Genomic DNA, 16876 nt, shown 5'->3' with positions numbered 1-16876 from the left:
AACAATTGACAGGAATGGGAGAAAGAAATACAGTAGAAGAAGAATGGGTAGCTCTGAGGGATGAAGTAGTGAAGGCAGCAGACGATCAAGTAGGTAAAAACATGTCCTTGGGTAGCAGAAGAAATATTGAATTTAATTGATGAAAGGAGAAAATATAAAAATGCAGTAAATGAAGCAGGCAAAAAGGAATACAAACGTCTCAAAAATGAGATCGACAGGAAGTGCAAAACTGTTAAGCAGGGATGACTAGAGGACAAATGTAAGGATGTAGAGGCTTATCTCACTAGGGGTAAGATAGATACCGCCTACAGGAAAATTAAAGAGACATTTGGAGAAAAGAGAACCACTTGTATGAATATCAAGAGCTCAGATAGAAACCCAGTTCTAAGCAAAGAAGGGAAAGCAGAGAGGTGGAAGGAGTATATAGAGGGTCTATACAAGGGCGATGTACTTGAGGACAATATTATGGAAATGGAAGAGGATGTAGATGAAGATGAAATGGGAGATACGATACGGCGTGAAGAGTTTGAGAGAGCACTGAAAGACCTGAGTCGAAACAAGGCCCCGGGAGTAGACAACATTCCATTAGAACTACTCATGGCCTTGGGAGAGCCAGTCATGACAAAACTCTACCATCTGGTGAGCAAGATGTATGAGACAGGTGAAATACCCTCAGACTTCAAGAAGAATATCATAATTCCAATCCCAAAGAAAGCAGGTGTTGACAGATGTGAAAATTAGCGAACTATCAGTTTAATAAGTCACAGCTGCAAAATACTAACGCGAATTCTTTACAGACGAATGGAAAAACGGGTAGAAGCCGACCTTGGGGAAGATAAGTTTGGATTCCGTAGAAATATTGGAACATGTGAGGCAATACTGACCTTACGCCTTATCTTAGAAGAAAGATTAAGGAAAGGCAAACCTACATTTCTAGCATTTGTAGGCTTAGAGAAAGCTTTTGACAATGTTGACTGGAATACTCTCCTTCAAATTCTAAAGGTGACAGGGGTGAAATACAGGGAGCGAAAGGCTATTTACAATTTGTACAGAAATCAGATGGCAGTTATAAGAGTCGAGGGGCATGAAAGGGAAGCAGTGGTGGGGAAGGGAGTGAGACAGGGTTGAAGCCTCTCCCCGATGTTATTCAATCTGTATATTGAGCAAGCAGTAAAACAAAAGAAAAATTCGGAGTAGGTATTAAAATCTATGGAGAAGAAATATAAGCTCTGAGGTTCTCCGATGACGTTGTAATTCTGTCAGAGACAGCAAAGGACTTGGAAGAGCAGTTGAACGGAATGGACAGTGTCTTGAAAGGATGATATAAGATGAACATCAACAAAAGCAAAACGAGTATCATGGAATGTAGTCGAATTAAGTCGGGTGATTCTGAGGGACTTAGATTAGGAAATGAGACAGTAAAGGAGTTTTGCCATTTGGGGAGCAAAATAACTGATGATGGTCGAAGTAGAGAGGATATAAAATGTAGACTGGCAATGGCAAGGAAAGCGTTTCTGAAGAAGAGGAATTTGTTAACATCAAGTATAGATTTAAGTGTCAGGGAGTCGTTTCTCAAAGTATTTGTATGGAGCGTAGCATGTATGGAAGTGAAACATGGACGATAAATAGTTTGGACAAGAAGACAATAGAAACTTTCGAAATGTGGTGCTACAGAAGAATGCTGAAGATTAGGTGGGTAGATCACGTAACTAATGAGGAGGTATTGAATAGAATAGGGGAAAGAGGAGTTTGTGGCACAACTTGACAAGAAGAAGGGACCGTTTGGTAGGGCATGTTCTGAGGCATCAAGGGATCACAAATTTAGCACTGGAGGGCAGCGTGGTGGGTAAAAATCGTAGAGGGAGACCAAGAGATGAATACACTAAGCAGATTCAGAAGGATGTAGGTTGCAGTAGGTACTGGGAGATGAAGAAGCTTGCACGGGATAGAGTAGCATGGAGAGCTGCATGAAACCAGTCTCAGGACTGTAGACCACAACAACACAAAATGGTATATGAGTATACATACAAAACAATTATACTACTATATAAAGCTAAGTCATTTAATGTGGTTACCAAAAATCATGAAAAGTTCTTGACCGATTTTCTTCAAATTTTTATACGGTACTCTGATAAACTTGAAGACTGGCATAGGCTACACGTTCTCCTACTATACGAGATGAACCACTTGTAGCTTGCACCGCGAATATTGTGGAAATGGAAAGTGCTATTGATGTGCGATTTTCACAAAATGGATTTGTACTCAGAGTCTCGTATAGCCAATCAATAGATTGTAATAATATTGAGAAAGTGTATTTTTTGTACGAAAATACATTTTTTTAAATGGATCACTGACTACGGACATTAACAAACTAAAAGTAGCGTAATTAGGCCAGTGGCGTTTGTTGCAGGATTCTAGTGCGAGTCGTTTACGAGGTATCGTATTCTGAAAAGTTTCCAAACCGACACTTGTCTGTGCCATCCAATCTGCGCAGCTGAAAGGTGCGATGTTGTAATTTTTGATTACAGTACGCTTTTCTGTTCTTAAGTGCACTGTGACTTGCTAGTCAGTTAGTGTGTGACAATGTAAGCAGTAGGTCGTGAGTGAACGATAGGATTTGCCAATGCAGAAAAAGCCGACATGCTCAGGGCGCAAGGAGAATGTAAGAAGAATGCACTTCATTCTTGTACAGTGTATGTGGCAAGACATCCCAATAGACATCAACCATCTCGGCAGTTATTTGTCAGCTTCTTCAACCAGTTACGTAAAAGTCGTTGTGTAACACCTAGACAACTTAACAGAAGAAAACAAGAGGTGGAAATTAATTGTTGCTGTTGCAGTTGATGCGCACCATATCTCCCGCGCAATCGCACGAAGAAGTGGCATGAGAAAGACTAGTGTTCTACGCATTCGCCGTCGATATAGGTTCATCCCTATCACATCTCTCTCCATCAAGAGCTGCATGGAAACGATTATCAGAATCGAGTCCTGTGCATGGGCATTAAGACGGAATACTCCAGATGTATCATACATATTGTTTAGTGATGAAGCTACATTTACCAATCATAGCCAGGTAAACAGCCGAAACATGCACTGATGGCCTGGTGACAACCTCAGTTGGCTCATCAGGTGGAACGTAAACATCCGTTAAACATCAGTTGAGTGTAAAAGGTGATATGGGATAGTGAACCATCAGCTCATAGGCCCGTTTTTCATAGACGGAACACTGAAAGCACACAAGTATCGACGCCTTCTAACAGACCACCTTCCACGGATACTAGAAGATGTTCCTCTGCAGACTAGGAGGAACCTGTGGTACCAACATGATGCCTGTCCAGCCCTCAGTGCAAGAAGTACTACAGCATGTTTCCACGAGTCGTTTCCAAATATTTGGACTGGACGCCGAGGACGTTTACATTGGCCGGCCCTTCCCCGTATCTGACGGCTGCAGAGTTTTCTCTGTGGGGAAAGCTGAAAGTCACTGTCTACACCCGATGATGTGCAACGACATATTACTGGAGTCTCCTCGGACATCTCCGCTGATTTGTTAACACGTGTGCAGCAGTCGTTCCATATCAGACTGCAAGCGTGTACCGCCGCTGTCAGTGGTCATTCTCAGCACAACCTGTGATGGTCAGTTGTCTCGTTACTGGTCATAATCCACATAACTAATCTGTGCACTTGTGTTGCTATTTAGTGTGTGTTACCACAGGTATTGTACAAGGGTCCGAGTGGAAACTTTTCAAAAGACGGCATCTCGTAAACGACTCGCAGTAGAAACCTGCAACAGACACAACTGATCACCTAATTACGCTGCTTTTAGTTTGTTGATGTCAACAGTCATCGTTTCAGTTAAAGAAGTGTATATTCGCACAAATAATACACTTTCTCAGTATTATTACAATCTGTTAACTGGTTAACAATACGATCCCCCAACTACCAATCCATTCTGTGAAATCCGCACATCACTAGCACTTTCCATTTCCGCAATATTTGCGGTGCAAGTTTTAGGTGATTCACACTGTATGTGGTATACACCGCAGTCAGAAACATTCTGAAAAGCGTGTAAGGGTGTTTCAGGTTTAATTGGCTGACAGATAATCTAATATATAAAAATGAATCGCAAAATGTGTTGGTAAGCGCATAACTCAACAACGCCTCGACCAATTTGGCCAAATCTTTTTTTAAAATGTTCGTTGAAGTTCAAGGATGGTTTTTACGGCGAGAAAAATTAGAATTATTGCTGGAAAAACCCTAAAAATAGCCCTTTTCTAAAACGTAGTCAATTTGAGCTTTATTGCTATGGTATAAAGTTCATATTAAAATGAATCGCAAAATGTGTTGGTAAGCGCATAACTCAACAACGCCTCGACCAATTTGGCCAAAGCCTTTTTTAAAATGTTCGTTGAAGTTCAAGGATGGTTTTTACGGCGAGAAAAATTAGAATTATTGCTGGAAAAACCCTAAAAATAGCCCTTTTCTTTTTCCTATACAAATGATTTGTAACTAAAACGTAGTCAATTTGAGCTTTATTGCTATGGTATAAAGTTCATATTAAATTACAAGCACACACTGTTGTCTAAGCAATGTAGGTGTGTTCCTAACGTCAAAGATCATATCTATCAAAACAATGTGCGTGTGTGCGTTGGAGCACAGAATACATAGTTGGAGAAGTTTAATGTCGCGTTCCGAAACTCGCGTTTCTTTTGTATTAGTTTCGGCACGCGAGATAAAATGCATCAGTTTCCACGTCATTACATCAGTCAAACAAAAATCGCGTTACCAAGAGTTGCATCGAGAAAAACTGTATGATCTCAACGCTTTGAAAGAATTAATTCAAACAAATCTTCCACTGTTAACTGAACAACAGAAGTATGTATTTGAAACTCTTATGAAAGTAACAAATGATGAAACTGGAGGGATTTACTTCTTAGATGCACCTGGTGGTACAGGAAAAACTTTTTTGATTTCATTAATATTAGCAACAATTCGCTCACAAAATAAAATTGCACTTGCACTCGCTTCGTCGGGAATCGCAGCAACTTTGCTTGAAGGTGGTCGAACAGCCCATTCAGCACTAAAATTGCCATTAAATATGCAAAGCAATGAAACTCCAACCTGCAACGTTTCGAAGAACTCTGCAATGGCAAAGGTTTTGCAGCAATGTAAATTGATTGTTTGGGATGAATGCACGATGGCACATAAAAAATCTTTGGAGGCTTTAGACAGAACCTTAAAAGATCTACGGAGCAATAATAACCGATTTGGTGGTGCAATGATTTTATTAGCAGGAGATTTTCGTCAAACATTGCCAGTGATTCCACGATCAACGCCAGCTGATGAACTCAATGCATGTCTAAAGTCCTCCAATTTGTGGAAACATGTCAAAGTACTTCATTTAAGCAAGAATATGCGTGTCGAGTTGCGAAATGACCAATCTGGAAACATATTCTCTAAACAACTCATTGACATTGGTAATGGCAAATTTCCTATAGACATGTTGACTGGCTGCAGTAACTTTCCTCAAAGTTTTTGTCAGTTAACTCGATCAAAAGATGAACTTATTCAGAAGGTGTTTCCAGATGTTTCTCAAAATTACAGAAACCATGATTGGTTGACCGAACGAGCTATACTGGCTGCAAAAAACATAGATGTAAATGAATTAAATTTCAAAATTCAAGAACAAATTACAGGCGAATTGAGGATATATAAATCAGTTGATTCGGCTACTAATCAAGATGATGTAGTCAACTATCCACCGGAATTTTTAAACTCGCTGGATTTGCCAGGATTGCCACCTCACAATCTTCAATTAAAGGTTGGATCGGTGGTTATAATGTTGCGAAATATCAACCAACCGCGTCTTTGCAACGGTACACGGTTAGCGATAAAAAAATTACTAAACAATGTGATAGAAGCAACTATACTCAAAGGAAAGTATAAAGGAGAAGATGTTCTCATACCGCGCATCCCAATGATTCCGACTGATGTGCCATTTGAGTTTAAACGACTACAGTTTCCAGTGCGGCTTGCTTTTGCTATGACTATAAACAAGTCCCAGGGGCAATCATTAAGTGTTTGTGGTATTAATCTAGAAAACCCATGTTTCTCACATGGTCAATTGTATGTTGCCTGTTCCCGTGTTGGAAAACCATCAGATTTGTTTATCTATGCGCCAGGTAATCAAACAAAAAACATCGTATACCACAAAGCACTACAATGATAATAATAATAATTATGATTCACATAATTAACAATAAAGCGATTACTTACTTTTAAATCCTTATATATGTTTTATTTAATTATTTTTTATTCACAACGCCCCATCACCAGGGTGACGGTTCTGTTCAGGAGAATTTTTTTAAATACGTAGGCAAAAAAACTGCCATATTACAAATCTTTTTGACAGGACGAAGTCTGTCGGGTCAGCTAGTTGTTAGATAAAAATTTCTGTATGTTGTGCCATTTGCTGCTTCATGAACATTGAAATTAGCAAATCAGTCTGTAGCGAGCGAAAATTAGAGAGGCTCTACAGAGGTAGTGTAGCCAGCATTGTTCTTGGTTTGGTTTCCTAAAACCGAACGACAGAGCGATACAAACATTGGACACTAGGGCAATAGAAAGGATCGAACCCGAGCGAAAGGCAGAGCAGTCTCGTACGTAATCATTTACTCTATGAGAGCAACTGATACTAATTGTGAGAGGTGGCATGAGCGCCCTCCCATATTTCTATCTTACTCTGAGTAATTCGATTTTCCTCTCTAATTGCATGCCGTGAAAAGTTGCTATTCCTTCACACGCGGCCTTCCCACGCAGCATTTCTGGTCACCCTGGTGGTCCGGTGACAGGCGTGTTCTGCTGATGTTGAAAGGGTTAAGCCGACGGGTGTGAGGGAGTCGAGCGGTTGCTTTCCAGACGCCGACATTGGCATAAGAGCGGGGGCGACACGCCCACAGAGGCCTGACCGAGCGGCTGGGCTAGAGATTCTGTTACTTCGCAGAGACAGAACTTTCATTCTGTAAATCGGTAGAGCAACCCTTTCATTACTCACCACGTTAATGAGACTTATTTATCAAATTAATTTCTATCAAATTAAATGATTGCAGGTGCCAAACTCTTTTCTACTCCACTTGCAGGGTCGATTAGAGTGTGTTCGCGTTTCTTCTTAATCCATGTGCAACAGCAAAAGTCAGAGTTGGAAAAGGGGGGGCTTAGAGAATCATTTCCATATGAAGATTCTAGAAGAATTTAGTGTTAAATACACTGCTAGCCCCGGCACCTCGCAATTGTATGTGGCAGGCGGCTTGAATTTTCATGCACAACGGCCTGATTGGGTAATTTAAATGCTAATTTACTCGGAAACGGCGCTAGGTGTTGAATTTTTTTGTTTGCAATTAATTCTCAGCACAGTCTACCCTGCAACACTATTACAAGCCTTTCGGACTGTTTCTGACAATGCGCCATGTCACTGGGCCGCAATCTTTCGCGATTGGTTCGAAGAACATCCTGGACAATTAAAGTGAATGAATTCGGCTACCGAGATCGGCCGACATGAATCCAGTCGAACGTTTATGGGACATACTCGAGAGTTCACTTCGTGCACAAAATACTGCACCGGCAACACTTTCCTAATTATGGACGGCTATAGTAGTAGCATGGCTCAACATTTTTGCAGAGGACTTCAGAGGTTTTGTTGAGTCCATACCGCGTCGAGTTGCTGCACTGGAGATCTGACACGATATTACGAGCTGTCGCACGACACGACTTTTGTCGTGTATTTCCCCCTCCCCTCCCCCCTCCCTCCGTCTAGCCCACCGCTTTAACCACGAGGTGATGGTCACAAACACAACAAAGGAAGTGTCTCACATTTCGATTACCTTTTATTCCGGCAAAGCCTTTGTACCACATGACTATGTTGCAATGCATTTTTCAGTTTGCCCTCGCTAGGTACGAGGATACCGAGAATTTTGGTTATAGTGCCAACAGTAATTACGCCATAAATCTTATGCTACCAAGACTCACCCAGCGCGGGCATACGGCAAATTAGTTCATTGCTTTAGTCAGAGTGGTCCTCCTTTTATTCGAAATGTCATGACAACCTCGCACAGTTCAGTAACGCATATATGGCAGAGGGGAAGGACTACATCGCAATTTATTCTGGATACGTGCCGCATCGAGACGTGGATTTTTAAAATACAGAAGGTGCTGTCATGAAATATAGTCCTTTTACCAATTTGTATTGGCTGTTTTACACTTGAAGTGTACATTCTTGTCGACAGACACGTGAATTCAGCAATACGAAGCAACCAGTTACACACTTTCAACAATATTTAAAATCTTTCACTCAATAAGCTGAAAAATATTGAAATTGTAAAACATGACAATAATACATTGTATAATAAGCTTTTTTCTTTCAAAATACTCGAAAGTGGACTATGGAATAGAAAGAAATGTTACATTACTCTAATACCTGCAGGAAGTCGGCATTTTAGCGTAGATGTCAGTGACCTTGTTTTCCTACTCATTACTCGTTTATTATCTGTTATGACTTGTTTTGCACGAATTAATCCATATCCAGATTTAACACTAAAACAGAGGGCTGTTGCACTGCCATCAACTGGTGTGCATCTTTGTTTATAAAACAACAAGTGGCAACTCAGCTCTGAAAGATACAGGGTGATTATAATTAAAGTTAAACTTTCAAACCGCTGTAGAAATAACACCACTGGTTACAATGACGTCAAATTGCAACGGAATATTATCGGAGAAGGGGGAAAACGTACGGCAAAAGAAAAATAAGTAGTTACAAAATGTAGCAATGGATGCCGCTGTAAGCATCATACTTTAATAGCGGTCGACTACAGATAACAAATGAATCATACAACAGTGCTTAAAGTGTACGTTTGACGTTAAACAAACTGTACTGCTCAGTGTGCATGGGTGTACAGGTGTGATACTGTTAGTTACGTAAGCCCATCCATCACGGCAAGGTCATATCACTTCGGATGAGAAAAATCGGTTTTCAATTGCCCTGAGGCCAAAAACCGCATGAAAAGCATTACTCAGATCGGTTTTTAATTGTCCTGAGGCCAAAAATAGCATAAAAAGCATCAATCAAAATCAAATCTGAATATTAATTTCCGTGTGACTGGCGCGAAACATGTTCAATAAGCTGTCCACCTTCAGAATGTGTTGCTCAATGCGTGCCCTAAATGCAGCTAAGTTTTCAATCGGAATACTGAACAGAATATCTTCCAGATATTCCCACAGCCAGAAGTCACACGGATTAAGATCAGGTGATCGGGACAGACAGGCTGTAGGGAAATAGCAGCTGATAATTCTAGCATTTCCGAAATGGCGCTTCAGCAGCTGCTTAACTGAGTTTGCAATGTGCGGAGGTGCGCCATCTTGCATAAAAATGATCCCATCCACACATCCACGCCGTGGGAGAGCTGGAATGACGTGGTTGCACAAAAGACACTCATAGCGCTTACTAGTGACGGTACAGGTAACAGGACCGGAAGCAGCTGTCTCTTCGAAAAAATATGGCCCTATGATAAATGATGCCGTAAACCCGTACCACACAGTGACCTTTTCAGGATGAAGTGGTACTGGTTGGTTTGCGTATGGATTTTCCGTTGCCCATATTCGACGATTCTGTGTACTGACATATCCTGTCAGATGGAAGTGGGCTTCGTCTGTCCACAAAAGCTTCCACGGTCGATAATTGTCCACCACCATGCGAGAAAGAAATTATAAAGGAAAGGTCTCTCTTTCTGGCAGGTCAACAGGACGCAACTCGTGCACATGGGCCATTTTGGATGGACGGCAAAGAAGGATGTTTGATAGGATTTTACGCACCGTGCTCACGGGTATGTCCAATGTTCGGGCAATTCTCCGTGCATTACACTTTTGCACACCATCACTCGTCTCTTGCTGCAGTGCTGTGGCCACTGCTTCCACTGGCGTAAAATCAAATCGTTTCCTCCCTCTACGAGGCTGCACACCAAAAGACCCCATCTTTTCGAATTTCCCAGTCATTTTCTCCAGACCCACGGCAGTCATCGGACTAACACCTTTTTACAAACCCTACAATGTCGGGAAATTCTGCAGAGCAATGTGTGCACAGTCATCATTCTTGTAATACAGCTTTACAAGCAGAGTGCGATCCTGCATTAAGATAGTCATGGCGAACGTCACAGACGCAAAAGAAGGAAAAGCATGTACCTGGCGTCTTCATACCAACTTCAATGGGTCGTGCACATGACAGGCGTTTTCAGTTGCAAATTCTCTCTTGCTGGCAGGTCAACAGGACGCAACTCGTGCACATGGGCCATTTTGAATGGATGGCAAAGAAGGATGTTTGATAGGATTTTACGCACCGTGCTCACGCGTATGTCCAATGTTCGGGCAATTTATTCTATTGATCAATTTTCACACTAATTTTTTTTCTTCTGCCATACGATTCTCCCCTTCTCCGATAATATTTCATTGCCATTTGACATCATTCTGACCAGTTGTGTTATTTCTCCATCGTTTTGGAAGTTTAATTATAATCACCCTCTATTATATTCACTTTCCAGAGAGTTTGAGTATTTTGCCTCAAGAAAAATCGCTGTTTTAAGTACATACTAACAATTTGATGTTCATGTTTTGTTAATTATGTAATATCATAGAATTAAGAAAACAGTTTTTTTTTTTACTGAAAAATTAAACTTCCGCGGCCGGTAACATCACACTTATATTCTGGATTTACTTGCTGTTGTCGAAATAATTTAATGAAGAAAGCCAACGATTCGTCCCTGTCTGCGGAGGATATCTTCAAAGGCGGTTGAAACTTTTACGAAAGCCCAGCCCACGCTTTGGCTCTCTATTGACTGAGGGAAATTATCGTTTCCCCATGGTCCCGTGCAGAGGCGGGGCGTCACACATTTACAAAACTCGCCGTTATTGGTTGCCATCGTCCACTGTTATTATCTGGATATCATCCAGTTTCACAAGCTTCTCCTTCCGATTAAAACTGTAGCCTGAAATAATCTTTATAGCCTCTCTATATGGGTTCCGTAGTACCCGTTCGCGTTATCCGGGACCTGAGTCTCGTCAAACCGAATCAGGTGGTCTCCTGGCTGCAAAATGTGTTCTGCAGCAGCCGGTCTGTTTTTCCTCTTCTACAACTGCCCTTTTTTTTCTTTTAGTTGTTCTTTCACCGTTCTTCTGGTAGTACCGGGGTACATGCCTCTACAATACTTGGCTTATCGGGAGAAATTTAGGAAATTGTGGTTCATCGGTAGGAGAACACATGTAGGACGCCAGTACGACCTATTCTTTAGTACTGCTCGAGTGTTTGTGATCCGCACCAGGTCTGATTGAAGGGCGACATTGAAGTAATTCAGAGGCGGACTGCTAGAATTGTTACCGGTAGGTTCCAACAACAAGAAAGTGTACGGAAATACTTCAGGAACTGAAATGGGTATCCTTGGAGGGAAGGCGACATTCTTTTCGAAGACGACTATTGAGAGAATTTAGAGAATCGGTATTTGAAGTTGACTGCTGAATGATTCTACTGCCACCAACAATCATTGCGTGTAAGGACCACGGACATTGAGATAGGGGAAATTAGGGCTTGTGCGGAGGAATATAGATAGTCGTTTTTCCCTCGCTCTATCTGTGAGTAGAACAGGAAATGAAACGACTAGATGTAATTCTTTTTTTATTTTTTTTATTTTTTTTCAGCAATCACCCTTGCTTGATACTAGGTTTTCCTCTTCTTTCTGTGGTCTTGACAACAATCATGATATTCCGTTTCTTCAAGATCTTCCCCACGTGGTCAGTAACTTCCCGAATGAATGGACACAAAATGTGCTTGTATATCACAACGACATTTAAGAGACGGTCTTAAATTCTTTTATTTTCAGCGGATGATGAATCATCCTTCAGCAACGTTTAGGTGAAATACTCCAGTTCTTCACAAAGCAGCTCAGGTTCAAAGATTTTCCTCGCTCGAGCATCTAACATTTTCATAACAGCTCAGTTTTGCCGTGGATAACGATTTATTTAAATCTCGGTACATAGTAGACTGTGCGCATGGGTTCTTGGTATATCTTGTGGTCCAAGTTATAAACTTCTCCTTTGAACACTAGCACATCCAGAAAATATCTGAGCTGAACATACGACTTAATACTATTTGAATATTTACTGAAACGGCCTCGTTTCTCTTCGCCACTTCTCCGCAGCACAAACGTTTCGTGCAAGTAACAGACACAGGTGTTCAGTTTTTTGGTGGCAGTTCCCAGTGGCTATTACAATTTCTCTGTGAAAAGCTTTTCCATCACCGGGTTTCAGACGCTCTTCATTAAGCTGCCATGCATCTGTTCATAAAACTGTTCACTCAATTTAAAGTACATATTCGTGATATAGCTCTTCTCTATCGGGAGGAAAAAATCGATTCAGCTGTTTCAACTTCTCGTTAAGCGGATCTGCAGTGGACAGCGACGACACATCTAAGCTGACTAATGTGTCCTCCAGTTGTACCAATATGCCTTTTCCTTTACCGATAAAGTGTACCTGATTCCAAATGTACGAACCCGATCAGCCTGGGTGCAGGAGTAATAATGTTGTCAAGAATTTTCAAAATGAATAGGTATGCGAACCAACGACACTTATTACAGGCTGTAATCTTCCCTTCCTTCCTTTTTCCATCTATTGTCCACATTAAATAATGCCCAGTCCAAGTAATTAATAATCAAAGTCCTTTATGAAGAACTGAGAGGAGCGAAGATTACAATAAAATTTTAAGTTTACTTAGCTTGTCATGTTGAGATGGCTCCAGTTCTTCCTGTCTAGGGGTCTGATTCTTGAAGCTGAAAATCTAACATCAGGTCCTCACGGTTGGTCTGAACTAAATAAATTGGAAGAATTTTTTACGTAAATGTATTTTCCACGGATTTTCTCACATTTTAGTATACCATACAGTATTTTGACTTTTCACATTAACAAAGCCGAATTTACAGTGTGACCATCTATTATACAAAAATACGTCAGATGAAAGGTTACGACTCTCCCACTCTGCAGAAATAACCATATTCCGAAGGGTTTACAACTTTTATTAACAAATGAATTCCTACTACTTTTCGTTACAATATTAATTTCGATCATTATTTCATAAATGGATTCAGAAATAAACATGGTAAACAGTACAGGTTTGAGTAATTAATAATAGAAATTTTAACTGTGGAAGTAATTCGTAATTTCAAATAATTCTAAAAAAATTTTAACTGTACATTCAGAACTAGTACTTATCGATTATAGCATCGAAACTAAAATATTTTATTAAGTTATTCCTTTTCATAAATTTTAGCTTGAAATATAACATACTGTTTATAAAATTATATGGAAGTTTTCAGAAAAGCAACTGTCCTGTCCAAATTTCGAAAAAAATAATAGTGATATCGACAACTACCGTTAAGGAAAAGCCGGCAGCGGTGGCCGAGCGGTTCTAGGCGCTTCAGTCCGGAACCGCGCGACTGCTACGGTTGCAGGTTCGAATCCTGCCTCGGGCATGGATGTGTGTGATTTCCTTAGGTTGGTTAGATTTAAGTAGTTCTAAGTTCTAGGGGGCTGATGACCTTAGAAGTGAAGTCCCATAGTGCTCAGAGCCATTTGAACCATTTCGTTAAGGAAAAGTAATGCTAGAGGAGGCTATTCCCTTACAAAATCTTAGCAGAACGGTTTCTTTTAGAATTTTTGACAACCCTTGTAGATTCAGTCGTAGCCCAATGGAGTTAAGCAGACCTTTATGAACGCTCAGTTACATTAAGGAGTTCCATTGTGGCCTGTGTAATAATCCTGAGAGCTTCATCGGTTGGCTACTTCCTCAGTTTCCTTTATATCTGCGGGTCTAATAAGTTGGTAACCTTACTGTGATAGGCGATCATATTTATGACTACAGGTGCACTGCCCTTTACACCAGGGAGAACAATACTGTCGTCCTCTTCCTGGAGTTTTATAGCATCCCTCTCACCCACAGTTACGTTACTTATTAGTAACATCGCCAAAGGTAACTCTAAAAAGCTATAACCACATCCACATTACGAAAACCTGCTTCCACACAGGGTGCAATTTCCTCCGTGGTCACAATTTGCGGACTAACAGCAAAATTTCCCCCATAAGCAAGCATCGAGAACTCGTTGTCAGATAAAGAATGTTCGGATGGATCAGTAATAGTGAAGGAAGTACCTAAAGACCGGATCGTCTGATTAGATTATGATTTCTCTTGTAGACGTTAACATACGTCTGTTGATAGCATAACGCAATAATTTATCAATTTTATCTCAGTCACCGCTACACAGTTTATTACTAATAACAATATGGCGAGACAGAAACCAACATTTAGCGCTTGCCAAATGCCGTCACATCGGCTAAACAAAATGCCGTAGTAACGCTACCTCCATCGATTCGAAAATCCACTGCGTCTTATGGGAGCTGAAAAGCAATTTTATTCCCAGTAACTTCAGAGTGACACTGATGGTTCTTCAACTACACAGGAATGTGGCAAAAACAATTCCCAATCTCTTTTCTTCTAGAATGTTTCCAGGCTACGCTTATCTCTTGGCATCTCTCATATAGAAGCGTCTAATTGTAAAATGAAAAATTCACGGTCGGAAATATTTAAAATTGTCCAGTTTATTGTCCCGTAGTCAAAAGAATTGCAAGGAGAAACCTAAGCACTCCAGAAGAGATAATCTGAGACAAATATTACTAGGAGAAACCTAAGTACTCCAGAAGAGATAATCTGAGACAAATATTACTAGGAGAAACCTAAGCACTCCAGAAGAGATAATCTGAGACAAATATTACTAGGAGAAACCTAAGCACTCCTGAAGAGATAATCTGAGACAAATATTACTAGGAGAAACCTAAGCACTCCAGAACAGATAATCTAGACAAATACACTCCTGGAAATTGAAATAAGAACACCGTGAATTCATTGTCCCAGGAAGGGGAAACTTTATTGACACATTCCTGGGGTCAGATACATCACATGATCACACTGACAGAACCACAGGCACATAGACACAGGCAACAGAGCATGCACAATGTCGGCACTAGTACAGTGTATATCCACCTTTCGCAGCAATGCAGGCTGCTATTCTCCCATGGAGACGATCGTAGAGATGCTGGATGTAGTCCTGTGGAACGGCTTGCCATGCCATTTCCACCTGGCGCCTCAGTTGGACCAGCGTTCGTGCTGGACGTGCAGACCGCGTGAGACGACGCTTCATCCAGTCCCAAACATGCTCAATGGGGGACAGATCCGGAGATCTTGCTGGCCAGGGTAGTTGACTTACACCTTCTAGAGCACGTTGGGTGGTACGGGATACATGCGGACGTGCATTGTCCTGTTGGAACAGCAAGTTCCCTTGCCGGTCTAGGAATGGTAGAACGATGGGTTCGATGACGGTTTGGATGTACCGTGCACTATTCAGTGTCCCCTCGACGATCACCAGTGGTGTACGGCCAGTGTAGGAGATCGCTCCCCACACCATGATGCCGGGTGTTGGCCCTGTGTGCCTCGGTCGTATGCAGTCCTGATTGTGGCGCTCACTTGAACGGCGCCAAACACGCATACGACCATCATTGGCACCAAGGCAGAAGCGACTCTCATCGCTGAAGACGACACGTCTCCATTCGTCCCTCCATTCACGCCTGTCGCGACACCACTGGAGGCGGGCTGCACGATGTTGGGGCGTGAGCGGAAGACGGCCTAACGGTGTGCGGGACCGTAGCCCAGCTTCATGGAGACGGTTGCGAATGGTCCTCGCCGATACCCCAGGAGCAACAGTGTCCCTAATTTGCTGGGAAGTGGCGGTGCGGTCCCCTACGGCACTGCGTAGGATCCTACGGTCTTGGCGTGCATCCGTGCGTCGCTGCGGTCCGGTCCCAGGTCGACGGGCACGTGCACCTTCCGCCGACCACTGGCGACAACATCGATGTACTGTGGAGACCTCACGCCCGACGTGTTGAGCAATTCGGCGGTACGTCCACTCGGCCTCCCGCATGCCCACTATACGCCCTCGCTCAAAGTCCGTCAACTGCACATACGGTTCACGTCCACGCTGTCGCGGCATGCTACCAATGTTAAAGACTGCGATGGAGCTCCGTATGCCACGGCAAACTGGCTGACACTGACGGCGGCGGTGCACAAATGCTGCGCAGCTAGCGCCATTCGACGGGCAACACCGCGGTTCCTGGTGTGTCCGCTGTGCCGTGCGTGTGATCATTGCTTGTGCAGCCCTCTCGCAGTGTCCGGAGCAAGTATGGTGGGTCTGACACACCGGTGTCAATGTGTTCTTTTTTCCATTTCCAGGAGTGTATTACTAGGAGAAAACCTAAGCACTCCAGAAGAGATAATCTGAGACAAATATTATTAGGAGAAACCTAAGCACTCCAGAAGAGATAATCCGAGACAAATATTACTAGGAGAAACCTAAGCACTCCAGAAGAGATAATCTGAGACAAATATTACTAGGAGAAACCTAAGTGCTCCAGAAGAGATAATCTGAGACATATATTTCGACTGAAGAGCGGTGGTGGTAAATGTATATTATTACAGATATGAAGCAAGCGAAAAGGAATACAAATGGCTACAAATGAGACTGTCAGTAAATGCATAATGGCTAAGCAGGAATGGCAAGAGGTAAAATGCAAGGATTTAAAAGCATATATATAACTAGGGGAAAGACAGACACCGCCTACAGGAAAATTGAAGAGCCCTTTCGAGAAAAGAGAATCACTTGTATGAATATCAAGAGCCCAGATGGAAAACCAGTCCTAAACAAAGAAAGGAAAGATGAAAAGTGGACGGAATATATGTAGG

This window comes from Schistocerca nitens, chromosome 1, assembly GCF_023898315.1.
Source record: "Schistocerca nitens isolate TAMUIC-IGC-003100 chromosome 1, iqSchNite1.1, whole genome shotgun sequence".
Lineage (NCBI taxonomy): Eukaryota > Metazoa > Arthropoda > Insecta > Orthoptera > Acrididae > Schistocerca > Schistocerca nitens.
Note: the sequence above shows the minus strand (reverse complement) of the source record.